At 41.2% G+C, this 13875-nt stretch overlaps 1 protein-coding gene across 3 annotated transcripts in view; it reads right to left on the bottom strand.

Moving 5' to 3' along the window:
- RERE (arginine-glutamic acid dipeptide repeats) overlaps positions 1-4293 on the bottom strand; it is a 293409-nt gene extending 289116 nt beyond the window's left edge. The window contains exon 1 of one of the 3 annotated variants that reach the window (XM_029949991.1): positions 4209-4293. The gene's annotated coding sequence lies outside the window, so the exon portion shown is untranslated. Of the gene's footprint in view, positions 1-2524; positions 2595-4118; positions 4169-4208 lie in introns of those variants that run through there. The other 2 variants (XM_029949993.1, XM_029949995.1) reach the window with 2 other exon arrangements.
- Between the last annotated feature and the right edge of the window lie 9582 nt (positions 4294-13875).

Raw genomic sequence — 13875 nt, 5'->3', positions numbered from 1 at the left:
ACATCTGTGGGGGAGGCGCTTTTATAAAGGTCACCTCTTGAGGATGAGAGTTGGTCACATTAAGAATAGCAAGTCAGGGTTTGGCTTGGAGTCCCGGCCTCCCCACGCACTAGCTGTGAGGCCTTGGTCAGACTGCTTACCCTCTCACCCTCAGCTCCCTTGTGTATACCTCAGAGGTATTTAAGCCTGCAAAGATTAAATAATGCATGCAAAGACAACAATACTAAGGAAATAAAATTATTCATAATCCCATCATCTAAAGATCTGCACTATTAACATGTGGTCTATCTCTTTCTAACCTTTTTCCTTAGCATCTTTGAGTACATCTGGGTGTGCACATAGTTTGGAGTCATGATGCATAAGCAGTTTGGCTCCTGTGGCTTTCTATAGGGATTTACCTTAGGGCTTCTTCATATCATGGTTGTTGTTGTTTTGTTTTATTTTGTTTTTTATTGTCTTTGCTGTTCCATTTTTCTTTTTTTTTTTCCTCTACCAGATAGTCTGTTCTGCCTTCTTTATTACACCTGCAAGCTGATACATTATCTCGTGAGAGACACATTTTATCAAGAAAGAAAATATGGTGCTTTAAAGAGTGATGTTAAACTTCTTATATCCAGCTTCTAAAACTCACTGGCATGCCCAAAAGTTCTATCTTTGCACAGAATCCTCATGTTCCCTTTAATTTTTAGTCTTCCTCCATTGGAATGTAAGTGCTCTAAGAAGCTTCCATCTTTTTTGTTTAGCAACTAAAACAGTACATAGATCAGAATTAGTGCTCGCTATATTAAATATTAGTTGTTATTATGTGCCAGGCATGTTCCAAAGAATTTTGCACAACCCTCTGAAATAGACTTATCATTTTCCTTGTGGTCACAAAGAGGCTAAGGAACATATAAGTCTCACAGTGAGTAAGCAGTAAAGCTAGGAACAGAAATCAGGCAGTCTAGCTATTAACCACCAAGCTGTACTTAATAAATTGATTAATTAGACCAGCAGAGCTCCATGCACAGCTTTAAACACTGCATACAACTATGCTTTTTCTGCTAATTAAATGCCAACATTATTGTTTTATTTCCATTATAAATATACATATCAATCATATCAAGGATTTTTAAATAATTTGAAGGCACCTCTATGACTCTAATCCCCATTAATAAATTTGGATTCAAAAACTATGGTCTCAAAAAAAAAAGAGAAGAATTTACGAATGAACTTTTGAAATAACCTGTTTAGGTCCAAGATACTTACTTCCCTCTATTTTTCCTTGGATTCAGTAGCTGCTACTGTCAATCTGTTTTTATTTCTTTTAATTAAAGAGAACATTTTCTAGATAGGCTAACTGAAATTATATATATTTTTTTAGAAAATGCTGCACTTTCCTCATTCCAGGTTGTTTTGAGAAGAACCGATTTCTCCCCAAAGAGTTAAAAAGACACTTCAGCCTACACCACACCTCCCTTCCCCCACCCCTGCTGGCCTCCTTGTTCCACTATCAGTAACTGGGACTCTGGAGAAGACTCTATGTATAAACAGATTTCTGTCCATTTTGTTTGTGGCGTTTGCTTCTTTTTAAGAAACATAGGGAACAGTCTTAGAAGCCTGTGACGGTGAGTATTTCAAGACAGAGGCAGACAGTAAGGAGACCACACTACTGAGAAAAAAATGTGTCATGCACATCGACATCTATTTTATGACCAGAAAAGGCTGGCTTTGTGACAGTCCTATATTCTAAGACTCAGAGCTATTGCATCTGAAATACCAATGACGTGGAGCCAAAAACTCATTTTAAAATTTAAAGGTGGCCACAAATGTCCCTGAACAGACATTTCTAAACCCTTCTATTAATTACCCAGTCCTTGGCCAAAGTGCTGTTAGTCAATGGCTCCCCAGTCCCTTTGGCTACAGTGTAACCAGTGTAACAAGAGGTAAGAGACAGAGGGAAACAGTTTAATCACATTATTTCTGTTTCACAAACTAATCCCAGAATAGCAAATAAGAACAGCGAGCGCGCAAGTCCGTGTGTGTGTGTGTGTGTGTTTTAAATACTGGCATTCTGTTATTTTAAAATGGATGGTTCCACTGGCTACTCAGACTACATAATAGCAAACAAAACCCTCTGACCTTGGAAAAGAATAGTAAATGTAATACCTACTAATAAATCACATGTTTTACCAATTTCCTCAAAACCAAAAATAAATCTCGAACAAGTAAACTATTTCATGAGTGAACAAAAGCCTGTCTTGTTCTATCATTTGCTTAAAAGCAAGCATAGTGGCAACAGGAGAGGGATTAAGAAACACAGCCAGACAAGTCCATAAAACCTCCAGTGTAAGATAAAACCACCCCGCAGGGCGGGCAACGCATTCTGAGCGAACAGCTGTACACAGATGCACTAATGACAATGAAAAGCTAGTCTGCATAGCACAGGCGATCCCAGACAGGGTGACAGGGTTCACTATCACACTCTTCACCTCCCCCGCCCCTACACAATATAAACAACAAACCGGCACACAGCTCAAGTTACCTGAATCTGGACTACATACACATTCAGGCATTTCAGAAATAGTCACGACCGTGCGTGCTGGAACGTATCCTATAGGAACACCGGCTTTGAAAACCACACACACACAAAGGAAGTGGTACAGCTACATGACGTCAGCTCTCGCCTCAATTCATAGATGCAAAACCACAAAAACAAGACAAAAATTTAAATAGCCTCTTTCTGGAACCCTTCTTACAGTGAATAAATGTAGGTTAAGTCTCTAAATAAGTCACTGAACAGTACATTGACGCATCGATTTTAACAGCCAGGGGAAGGACAAGCGTAACCCTACTCAATTCTATCACGCAACCAGATCAAATAACATTTCAAGCCGCCTGCCAAGCGCCAGGGCCTGCAAGAGTACAATGAGCGCTCAAGTGCTCTGGCCTGAAAACCACCTTTCACTGGTCCCAGAGACCTTTATAAAATACTTTAAACACTACTAAATTTCAGAGTTGGAGAAAAAAACAATACAAGCTTCTAACTGCTGCTCCCACGCTATTGTGAAGTTTCTGTTAAGCCTCTAAAATGTCGGCTGTCTGTTATTTTACTAGGCAATGTAAGTATTCAGAAAAGCAAGTGCCTGCCTCTTGGAGCTCAAATCTAATGCAGGCATAAAAGTGTGGAGTTGATTGTGCATCTGGAAGTCATTGCCCACAGATCAACAGGCTTACATGGGATATTGTTCCCATCTGTAAGGTTTCAAATCGTGTCTGCTTTAAATGTGGAACTCCTAGCCAGAAATAAGAGGGAGGAGGGGGAGGAAGGAAACCTCAATATAGTAATTTTGGCACAGAATTTTATGAACTTTGTAAACTCTTCTGAACTTTAATTCAGTGTCTCAATCTTAAAGCACCCAAACACAATTTCAAAGGGAAAAAATTAATTTCTGTTGACCCCCACGTTCATTCATATGCCATTTTTTTTTTAAATTTCCATATGGCTGAGAGGAGACCTCCTGCCCTGCAATGCCCCGAGGAGAGCAGGCACGCGAGCCCCAGGAAAGCCTGAAAACTGAGAGTAAAACAAAGGAACACAAGTCTCGGCAAACAGAGTGGCCGAGCAGGTCTCCCCAGAGCCTCAAGGAGAGCCAAGTAAACAAGGGGGAAGGGATAGGAAGCCAGCACCTCAAACCAAAACAATTTTAACGATTTAAAGTAAAGCCTTCGTTTTTCAAAACTAGCATGTTAGCTAGTCTGGCAAAACATTAGTGTTCTGGTTCCAGAAACAAACTGTACTTGTCACATAAGTAGCCCCAAATTATTTGTAACCAAGTCCATCAAATTCATATATTTTTAAACTTCAATTTACTCCACAATAAGCAATAAAGTTTCTCATCAGTGACTACTGGATTAACACTTTGCTCATCTTCAAAAACACCTTCCTTTGAGAAAACACACACACACACACACACACACACACACACACACACACACACACACACATCTTTTTAAAATAGTGTTTTCTCTGCCCGAAAAGTGTTTCTCAATTGGTTTCTTTAATTGGGAGTTCTAGAGTTTGGGGCGACTGGAAAAACTAGTAAGGCCAACAAAAATGCAATGGGACAAGCAAATACCGCTTCCTGATTCCTGGAAAGCCATCGTCATTCCGTATACGGAGTGCTTCATCTTGGCAGGGTCAGCTACAACATTCTGGGTACACCCACCTCCGAGAGCCCCTGTGCCCACACTTGTCCAACTTCCTGGCCCACGACCCGCGTCCCCTTTGCAGCACGAGGCGCTGGCCACTTGCCTGCGGCCGGTCTCGCAGGAACTGAGCCCGCAGGCCTGGTCCTCCTCCGGCGCAGGGCCCTCCGCAAACGCAGACCCGCGGGCAGGGGCGGGGCGGGCAGGGGCTGGGGCGTGAAATGCACTTGCTAAACAAAAGGAGGCCCAGGCGGCCTCAGGACAGTGCAGCAAGGGCGCATTTCCCCCCAGCTCGGTGGCTCCGGGAGGTGGCCGCACGGGCCCCGCCCGCGGCTGGTGGAGGCGGCCGCTGCTCAGGCTCGCGCGCTCCTTCAGCCCCGGCGGCTGGGCCAACACTGCCACATGCCAGTGACCCAGACGCCGGAGAGAAAGAGCAGCCACCCCGCAGAGGCAGCGGCGGCGGCAGCCAGAAAACCTGGGCTGGATCGCGGACTGCTCCGCGCGCACCCCTACTTGCCGCCACTATCGTGGGCGCGGGCGCGGGCGCGGGCGCGCGCACACAAAACCCCCTGCAATTTTCTCTCCTTCCTAGCATGGCCAGCCCCCCTCTCCCCGAGTACCCCACTCCCTCCCGAAGCCGGAACTGGAAGGCTTCATGATTGATGGCAGCTCTTAATAGCGTGGTCAGCTAGAAAATGCATCTGCAAGCAAGATATTAAAGAGGCAGCGCATCCCCGTGAGTGATCAGCAGTTCACACATTCTAGAGGTGCCTCTGCTTCTGCCAGGAATGTTAATGCCAACCACCTCTGACGTCTAACAAATGCGGATGAAATAACCAAGGGTCATAGGCATGCAGAACGTTTGTTTCAAAGATGCAAGGAGAAAGAAGCATTGTTTGGTGTCAACATTTCTGACCCCAATTTTCCTTACAGTTTTTAGGAATTCTAAGCCATTTGTTTAAAAGTCCCTCTCACCAATCCTTTTTCCCCAAGAAAACAAAGTTCCCTCTGCTAGACAAGGCATTTCTTAAATTAGGTTTGACTGAAATCCACCCAATAAGGAAGCAAAATAAATGCATATTCTTAGCCACGTGGCCTTAAGCATATAACCCACCCCAGGTACCTCATTAATTCCACTGTTATGTGCGCCTAAACAGAATTGCCCACTGTTAATTTCAAGTTAGTTTTCTCCCCACTAATTTGGTAAACATACACCTTCCTTCAAAAATTTATTAACATTTAAAAAAAACTACACTTATGGTAGTTAACAGTTGTCAAGATCATTTTGTCTCAAGACAGTCCACAGCAAATTTTTAAAAACACATTCCTATACCATATGAATTTTAAAGTATTAAACTCATTGTCAACCCAAATTTAAAAGTTATAAGCTCAAAATTTAAATTATCTCTTTGGGTAATCTTTAATAGTATACCTTTTGCCTTCTAGGCACAATTCTGAAATAGCTTCATAAAGGTTATCTGACATTCCAGAGCCCAATAAAGTCTCTGAATTATTAGGTACCTTCTTACTAAGAGTCAGAGATTTAGATAAAATGGTTAAGACCAAAGTCTCTCAAAGGGGGCAAGAGGAGACTGCATAGAGAGAACTCAGGGGACCTGCCTTGCCGGCACAGATAACCGAAGTGATACGCCCATTTGCCATTTAAACATCATTCTGTTGATTTCTCTTGAAGAAAAATCAAGTTATTCTACAGGAGATAGAACATCATCTAAAACCACTAACACAGTCCCCACACTGAGAGCAAGAGCTGATGAAGCATAATGGCTTTGCTGCCTGAAAGGTGGCTGCAATGGATACAAATTAGAGGCGGTCTGCAGTGCAAGTGCGGCTCCGCTACAGGCCCCACTAGCCACCATTCCTCACTGAGACCACCACGCGGGGGGCGGGGGGCTGTGGATGAAAATCTGCTTCATAGCCAAGGTGCTCTGAGATCACTCCATACGTGTCAGCGATGAAACTGGCCCTAAAGCCTAAGCCATAAAAGCCACTCCTGTACTCAGACCCACTTCCAATTTTCTAACCGGCTAGATCTAGACACTGGCAGGGCCTGGAGAGGGCTGTTTTCCCTGCAGACCCTTTTTTCAAAACTGCTGGGTTACACAGAGCTGTAAAGGCTGGTGAGAACAACCTGAATTCGTATTGTCCCTAGTCGATCAAGGATCCTAAATGCTTTTGACAGCACTTTATGATACTTATTTTCTTTTATGCTGGTCTTGCAGCCCCTCCCAGTCCCCCACCTTTCATTATGTCAGTCTTTCAAATTCCCCAAGGTTTCAGGATTCCTACCACCCACCATCATTGCTCCTTCCCACTAAAGCAGGAAATTCCCCCACCACAGACAGTTTAAAACCTACTCCTTTAAACCTCAGGGCAAATATCACTTTTGTCAGAGAAGCTTCCCTTGAGGCCCTGCTCAAGGTCAAGTTCCTCTGTTATAAGTTCCCAGAGAATTGTGTTCCTTTCCTTAAGAGCACTCATCTCCGTTTGTAATTCATTGGTGTGATTTTCTGATTAATGTTCCCAGATCCCTCTCGACCTCAAGTTCCATTAGAGAAAGTTCTATATGTTTGCTCATTATCAAATACTGAGAGTGATGAGCACATGGATCTATGGAATGAATAAGTGAACTGAGAGCAACAATCCTGTTTTACTCATTTTGCATATTCTCTGCATAGTTCTTGGCTCAAAGAAGCCTCTCGCAGATAAATAGCACCTAAACAATAAATAGGAGTTCTTTTATTTATTTTTTTTTTTTTGAGAGAGACAGAGAAGAGACAGTGCGAGCAGGAGAGGGTCAGAGAGAGGGAGACACAGAATCAGAAGCAAGCTCCAGGCTCTGAGCTATCAGTCAGCACAGAGCCCGACGCAGGGCTCAAACTCAGGAACCATGAGATCATGACCTGAGCCGAAGCCAGAGGCTTAACTGACGGAGCCACCCAGGTGCCTCAGGAGTTCTTTTATTAACCTTGAAAAGTCTAGTAAAAGGAAGATTTTTATCCCTGCTTTTAAAGATATAAATTACTGTGTCCAAGGTAACTCATTAAAAACATTGAGACCCTAACCAGGATCCTATTTGAAAGATACACTTTTTTTTTTTTTAAGAATTCATGATATACAGGAGCCATCATTAATTTATTCAAGCCAAATAGTTTCTACTTTTCTGGCATTTAAGAAAGAGGCAAAAGGGACACCTGAGTGGCTCAGTCGGTTGAGCGTCCAACTTTGGCTCAGGTCATGATCTCATGGTTCATGGATGGAGCCCTGGGTCGGGCTCTGTGCTAACAGCTCAGAGCCTGGAGCCTGTCTCTCTCTGCCCCTCCCCTGCTTGTTCTTTGTTGCTCTGTCTCTCAAAAATAAATAAAAACATTAAAAAACATTTTTTTAAGAGACAAAGAGCAGCGGGTACACCAGATACATTACTAAATCTTATATACAGAGAGTAATATAAACAGAATATAAAAATCTAAAAGCACATGGTAACACTAGTTTATTTCCAATACTTCTCTGATGCAGAAGTACTACAAAATTCTGCTGGGGCAAAAGATAATCCTCACCTCCCTTTCACACTGAACTTTTACTTTATTTTCATTTTTTCCTCTCTCTCTCTAAAAGACCTCTATTTCCCTGACATGAAAGCCTTCCTAGGAATTCTTTTGACCTGAGGACTCCCAGTGACAGACCATTCCAAAACCACCCTCTCCAACTCCTCAAACAAGTATTCATTTTAAACCCTCTTGTAAATTAGGAAATCTATAGATGAGAAATGGGAGTTACTGCAATAAGAAGAAGGATCTCTCACAAGTTCTGCATCGAAGCACATGAAGAAGTGCAAGAAAGAATGTGTGAGATGAACTAAAACTATTAGATATGCCCCACCATCACCTCCAAATTAATCCTCATTGTTATTTGCAACATTCCACAGGGCCCTTCTTGGTTCCCACACGATCTCACCCTGGCCTTGTCTCTCTCTTTAAGGCTTCCTCTTGTCCTGAGTTCCACTCCATGGAAATTCCAGCTCCACGTTTTAAAACACCCCACATTTATCAAAACAACCCTGTCAAGTAGAGTACCATTAACAGATAATGAGAGGAGACAACAGATGTGGTTAGAAGCAAAGCACTCCATATTCTACAGGCCTCAGCATGCAGCCAAGTGAGCTGACATCTGACTTTACCCTAACAGTTATAATTAAATAGAAAGTCTAGTTAAACTAACATTAAAGCCAACGGGAACGGAACACAGGGGAAATGTAAAGTATGACCTTAGCACCAGCTGAACAGGGCCCAGGCTATTCCAGACCCTAAACCTCCAACAACTGTATTGCAATTACTCTTCGTGCCACTCTGTTTCTGTCACAGCGAGGAAGACCCTGGGCCACATCTTCTAAACAAGGGGGCTTTGGACTACTCCCCAAGAGCACCAAAAGGAGACGGAGACTGCAATTTTTATACTAAAGTTTAAAGGTAACATTCATCTCACAAAAACTATGAGATCTGCCTAGATTCTATCAGGTCAATGTGATGTGCTTTCTTTTCTATAGCACTAACTAGTAATATCATTCACATCAAGTAATTTAGCCCACACCAAATGTCAAAATGTCAAAAAAAAAAAAAATACCAAAGTCAATCAAGCAAACAGCAACCTACTCAAAGGTTAGTTAAGTACTGGTTAGTTATATTTGGAGAATGTCCTAGAACAGTTAGGTATGTATTACTGTATAGAATATAAGGTTATAATTTCAAGCAAACTGTCCCCTCCTTTTCCTTTTCCAAGTCACAAAATGGCACTACCTAACAAAACCTCTAGAGTTTTCAAAATACAATTTTTAAAAAAAAACATAGTTCATTCTGAAGTTTTGAATTTCTTAAATTATTAGAGTAATATATGCTCCTACAGGAAAGTCAAACAATTCCATTCAACAAGTTGAAGCATAGCTATCCAGGCTCTCCTTTAGTACAATATGGTTACAAACACATACAAATAGTTAAAAACACATGTATTCATTTGTCTGGGGGTTCATTCAATTTTTATGTCATGAAAATGAAATCTACCATCTATGCTATATTGCAAACTTGCTTCCCTCACTTTACAGCAGACCACTTGTATAGCAGCACACAAGTCTGCAGTGTGAAAGGGCCATCATTAACAAGTCCCTAACTGCTACAACAAATTTCTATATGCATTTGTGCATCTATGTAAGTACTTCTACACTGAAGAACTCTCTACTTCAATAAATATGCAATTTTATTATTTTTCTTATATTTTTCTTAATGTTTATTTTTGAGAGACACACACACACACACACACACACACACACACACACACACACACAATCCAAAGTAAGCTCCAGGCACAGAGTCCAACGCAGGGCTCAAACTCATAAACCCCAAGATCCATGACCTGAGCCATAGTCAGACACTTAACCAAGTGAACCACCCAGGAGCCCCAAGTATGCACTTTTTTCTTAAAGACAAAAGAACCTGCCCTCCGAAACACTGGACCCAATTTATACTCCACACCAATAGGCAGTTGCCACAGTAGCATTCTGGTGGTTTGAGTATGGCATTATACACTCTCCTGGGTCTCTCTCTCTATCCATTCTCTGTTTCTTTCCATGACTCCTCCTAACTATAGGTAGTTAATGTCTAGTCTCTCCTTTTTATTTCTTTAAATTTTTTTAAGTATATTTATTTGTGGAGAGAGAGAAAGCGAGCAGGGGAGGGGCAGAGAGGAAGACAGAGAATCCCAAGCAGGCTCCACACTACCAGCATGGAGCCTGATGTGGAGCTCGAACCCATGAACTGTGAGATCATGACCTGAGCCAAAATCAAGAGTCGGATGCTTAGCCAACTGAGCCAACCAGGCACTCCAATGTCTAGCCTCTTTTTTTTTTGTTTTGTTTTTTATTTATTTTTGAGAGACAGAGACAGCGCGAGCAGGGGAGGGTCAGAGAGAGAGGGAGAACTCTGACGCAGGTTCCAGGCTCTGAGCTGTCCAACCCATGAAACGTGAGATCATGACCTGAGCCGAAGCCTGACGCTTAACTGACTGAGCCCCCAGGCGCCCCTGGCCTCTTCTTAATAACACTTTGCTCTCCTGAGTAAGAAGATTTACTCTCAAGCTGTTTTTATGTTACTGACTCAAAATTTTATTTTCCAGCCCTGGGCTTGCTTCTTAGCAACAGATCCACATTTCAAATGCTCTCTGGGTTCACCACACACTTTCAAATCTTACTAAACCAAATCAAAACGTTCTTTCCCACAAGCCATCGTTTCCCCCACCATAGTCCTACTGCACAGGTACTACTCTTGTTGCCCTGGTTAAGCATTAATATCATGCCCTTTATTTTTTAAAAGGAAATTATGATTTATCTTCTGAAATGTATGTGATATCAGAACTAGTACACTAAATGTAAAATACTTCTTGATACCTTCTGATCCTCTTCACAACAACAGGCAGTTTCCACAATGGCATTCTGGTGGTTTGAGTTTGACATTATGCACTCTCCTGGGTCTATCTCTTTCTATCCATTCTCTAATTCTTTCCATGACTCCTCCTAACTATAGATAGTTAATATCTAGCCTTTTCTTTTTATGTTTTAAATTTTTTTAATTTTTAATGTTTTATTTATTTTTGAGATAGAGAGATTCAGAGTATGAGCAGGGAGGGGCAGAGAGAGAGGGAGCAGGCTTCAGGCTCTGAGCTGTCAGCACAGAGCCCGACGCGGGGCTCGAACCCACAAACGTGAGATCATGACCTGAGCCAAAGTCGGAGGCTTGACTGACTGAGCCACCCAGGCGCCCCCTTTTAAATTTTTTTAAGTTTATTTATTTATTTGAAAGAGTGTTTAGCGTTACTGAAAGACATACTATTTTAATAATAAGTAACTATCAGGGCACATGGCTCAGTAGGTGGAGCATGCAACTCATGGTCTCAGGGGTTACAGGTTTCAGCCCACGTTGACTGTAGAGAATTGCTTTAAAAAAAAAATCTTTAAAAAAAACTGCAGTAATAAAAAATAATAGGTACCATCATCTAACCCTAATTTCCAAGTCGTATGCAAATCAAGGTCCCCGTATTTACCAATATGAATTTTTAAAATAACTCTCCTACCCAATTACCTATCCATTCATGTATCACATCACTTTCCATTCAGCCAACATTTCATGATCAACACACATAGTTTCTTTGTAGGTAAAAGTGCTAAAAAAAAAAGATATTTAAAAACTTACATCAAGCTGGTGATGATAATTATATCCACAGAGAACCAGGAGCATATTTTGCATTAATTAGACAATATTCCAAATTATTAGGGGAAAGTGAACTCTTATGTCCCTTAATGTCAGAATCTTAATATTTACTCTTCTACACTGATAATAAATAAAACTTAGGAGGGGCGCCTGGATGGCTCAGTCTGTTAAGCGTCCAACGTCGGCTCAGGTCATGATCTCATGGTTCCTGAGTTCGAGCCCCACATCAGCTGTCAGCACAGAGCCTGGAGCCTACTTCACATTCTGTGTCTCCCTCTCTCTGCCCTTCCCCTGCTGGTGCTCTCTCTCTCTAAAATAAACATTTAAAAAAGTTTAAAAAGAGGTTAGATCTCATTTTAAGTGTTCTTACTGCCACAAAACAAAATCTTAAAAAAAAAAAAAGAATAAAACTTATGAGTTAAATTCAACCTAGATACTGTTTTGAGTCTACATAATACGCTCTTTAAAAATAACTAGAAATAACATCACATTCTAAAAATCAAAGAGGCTAAACTTTAGTAAAACTATAAAGAACACATTCTTCAAAATTAAATATAGAAGGACAAATTTAATAAGGTTGGATGCTAATTACAACTTTCCTTTTTTACACTTCCTAATATAGCCCCAAACAAATATGTGAGTGACAAACTGCTAATAAGTAAAGAAGTTACTTCATGAAGGGCAAAAGTTATCAACATCATTAAAACGTAGTCACAGCCTGGGGGGGGCGGGGGGAGAGTAGAGCAGCCAAAGCCTGCAGCACCCAATCCCACCTGAGTAAGCACAGAGAGCTGAAGCCCCGGGTCCACGGAGGACTCCGAGCAAACTCGTCCAACACAGCGAGTCAACAAATGTGTGCAGCCCTCTAACGGATGAAGGAAGCCTTCAAGCAACTTGGGAGACAGACTTTTAAGATAACATACGTTTAAAAAAACTCAGGGACATTTCATCCCTATTTTAAAACACACTAGTGATCTGAGATTGTATAGGTGAAATCATAAGGTTCCAATAAAGCAATACTTTGAAGGGTAAAAATCTAGTTAAGAAGAGAGATTTCTCATTATTACAGATTAAAAAAACAGAGTTTTGTGGAAGAAATTAGCTCAAGGACTCAAAACCTTGACAGGGTGCTTTGAATGGGGGCCTTTATGTACTCTGTGCAGACAGTATATGATAAAATCAGTGGGGCTATCCAAGCAAATTTATTGGAAGTATTCTTAAGAAAACTAAAACTCCAACTGGAATCATTATACCAAGAATTCAACATAACCAACCAGATAGATAATTGTGCAATGAAAATAATTATTACAAATCCAGGGCTGCCTGGGTGGCTCAAATGGTTGAGCGTCCAACTCTTGGTTTCAGCTGAGGTCATGATCCCAGGGTTACAGGGAGATTGAGCCCTGCGTAGGGCTCCAGTGCTGAAAATGCAAAGCCTGCTGGGGATTTTCTCTCCCTCTCTCTGTCTCTCCCCTGCTTTCTTCCACAGAGAACCAGGAGCATATTTTGCATTACTAAGTAAGTAAATAAACTTTTAAAAAAATTATCCTTACAAATCCAAAACACTGCTTTGCCCTTCTTTTAAAAAAAATTCTGGTGTATGTTTTCTCTGATAATGTGCCTCCAATAAACTAAATTCCTTTTAAAATAAAGTCACAAACATCTACATTGGGCAAAATATTAATTTAAAAGTTTTAAAACATTAAATGTGTACAATTGGCCAGTTTCCACATCACCAGTAGTGCTATCAGTCCATTACTTTGCTGCTTAAAAACCAATCACGTCTCTCTAGAAAATGTCAAGACTCTAGTTCAAAATGTCCACTCAAACACCGGCTAAGACAAAAGTCAAAAGCCACCAGTCTCAAGAATGTCCGACCTAAAGTACACAGGGTGCTTTCTTTTCTCTTGGAGGAAGGAGGGGTTAGAGGTGAGTGAGATTACTGTGAAAACAAATTCTGAACATCTATTCAAGTTTAATTTTAACTGATTTGTAAAAGCAAATATTTGGGCTGTAAGAAACACAACTTAGTACAAAGGAAGACGTGGGCTAACGTCTAACATTTACATCATTTGATTAATTCTAACAATGAAACCTAAACACTGATCATCCTCTCCAATCTGCAGAGCAAGCTAAATCTACAATGAAAAATATGAGAGCCCCACCAGACTTTGGTATGCTTAAACAATTATAATGTAAAGCATGTTCTTTCTCACAAGTGAAAGGAAGTGACCGCCAAATGCTTCTTCTACAACCTCTCCAGAACAGGGCAGATCCTTTCCCTGTGAGATTTTCCTGACACTCCAATTGTAGCAGACGTTGAACAAACAGAGACGCATTAAAAGCTGACCTGGTTCTATTATCTTGCATTGAAAGCCTAGCAAAGATCAGACATGAGTCCTATGTTATTTACATT

The sequence above is a fragment of the Suricata suricatta genome, chromosome 8 (assembly GCF_006229205.1).
Source record: "Suricata suricatta isolate VVHF042 chromosome 8, meerkat_22Aug2017_6uvM2_HiC, whole genome shotgun sequence".
Classification (NCBI taxonomy): domain Eukaryota; kingdom Metazoa; phylum Chordata; class Mammalia; order Carnivora; family Herpestidae; genus Suricata; species Suricata suricatta.
The sequence above is the reverse complement of the archived record's forward strand: the minus strand, read 5'-3'. Positions and strand labels throughout refer to the sequence as shown.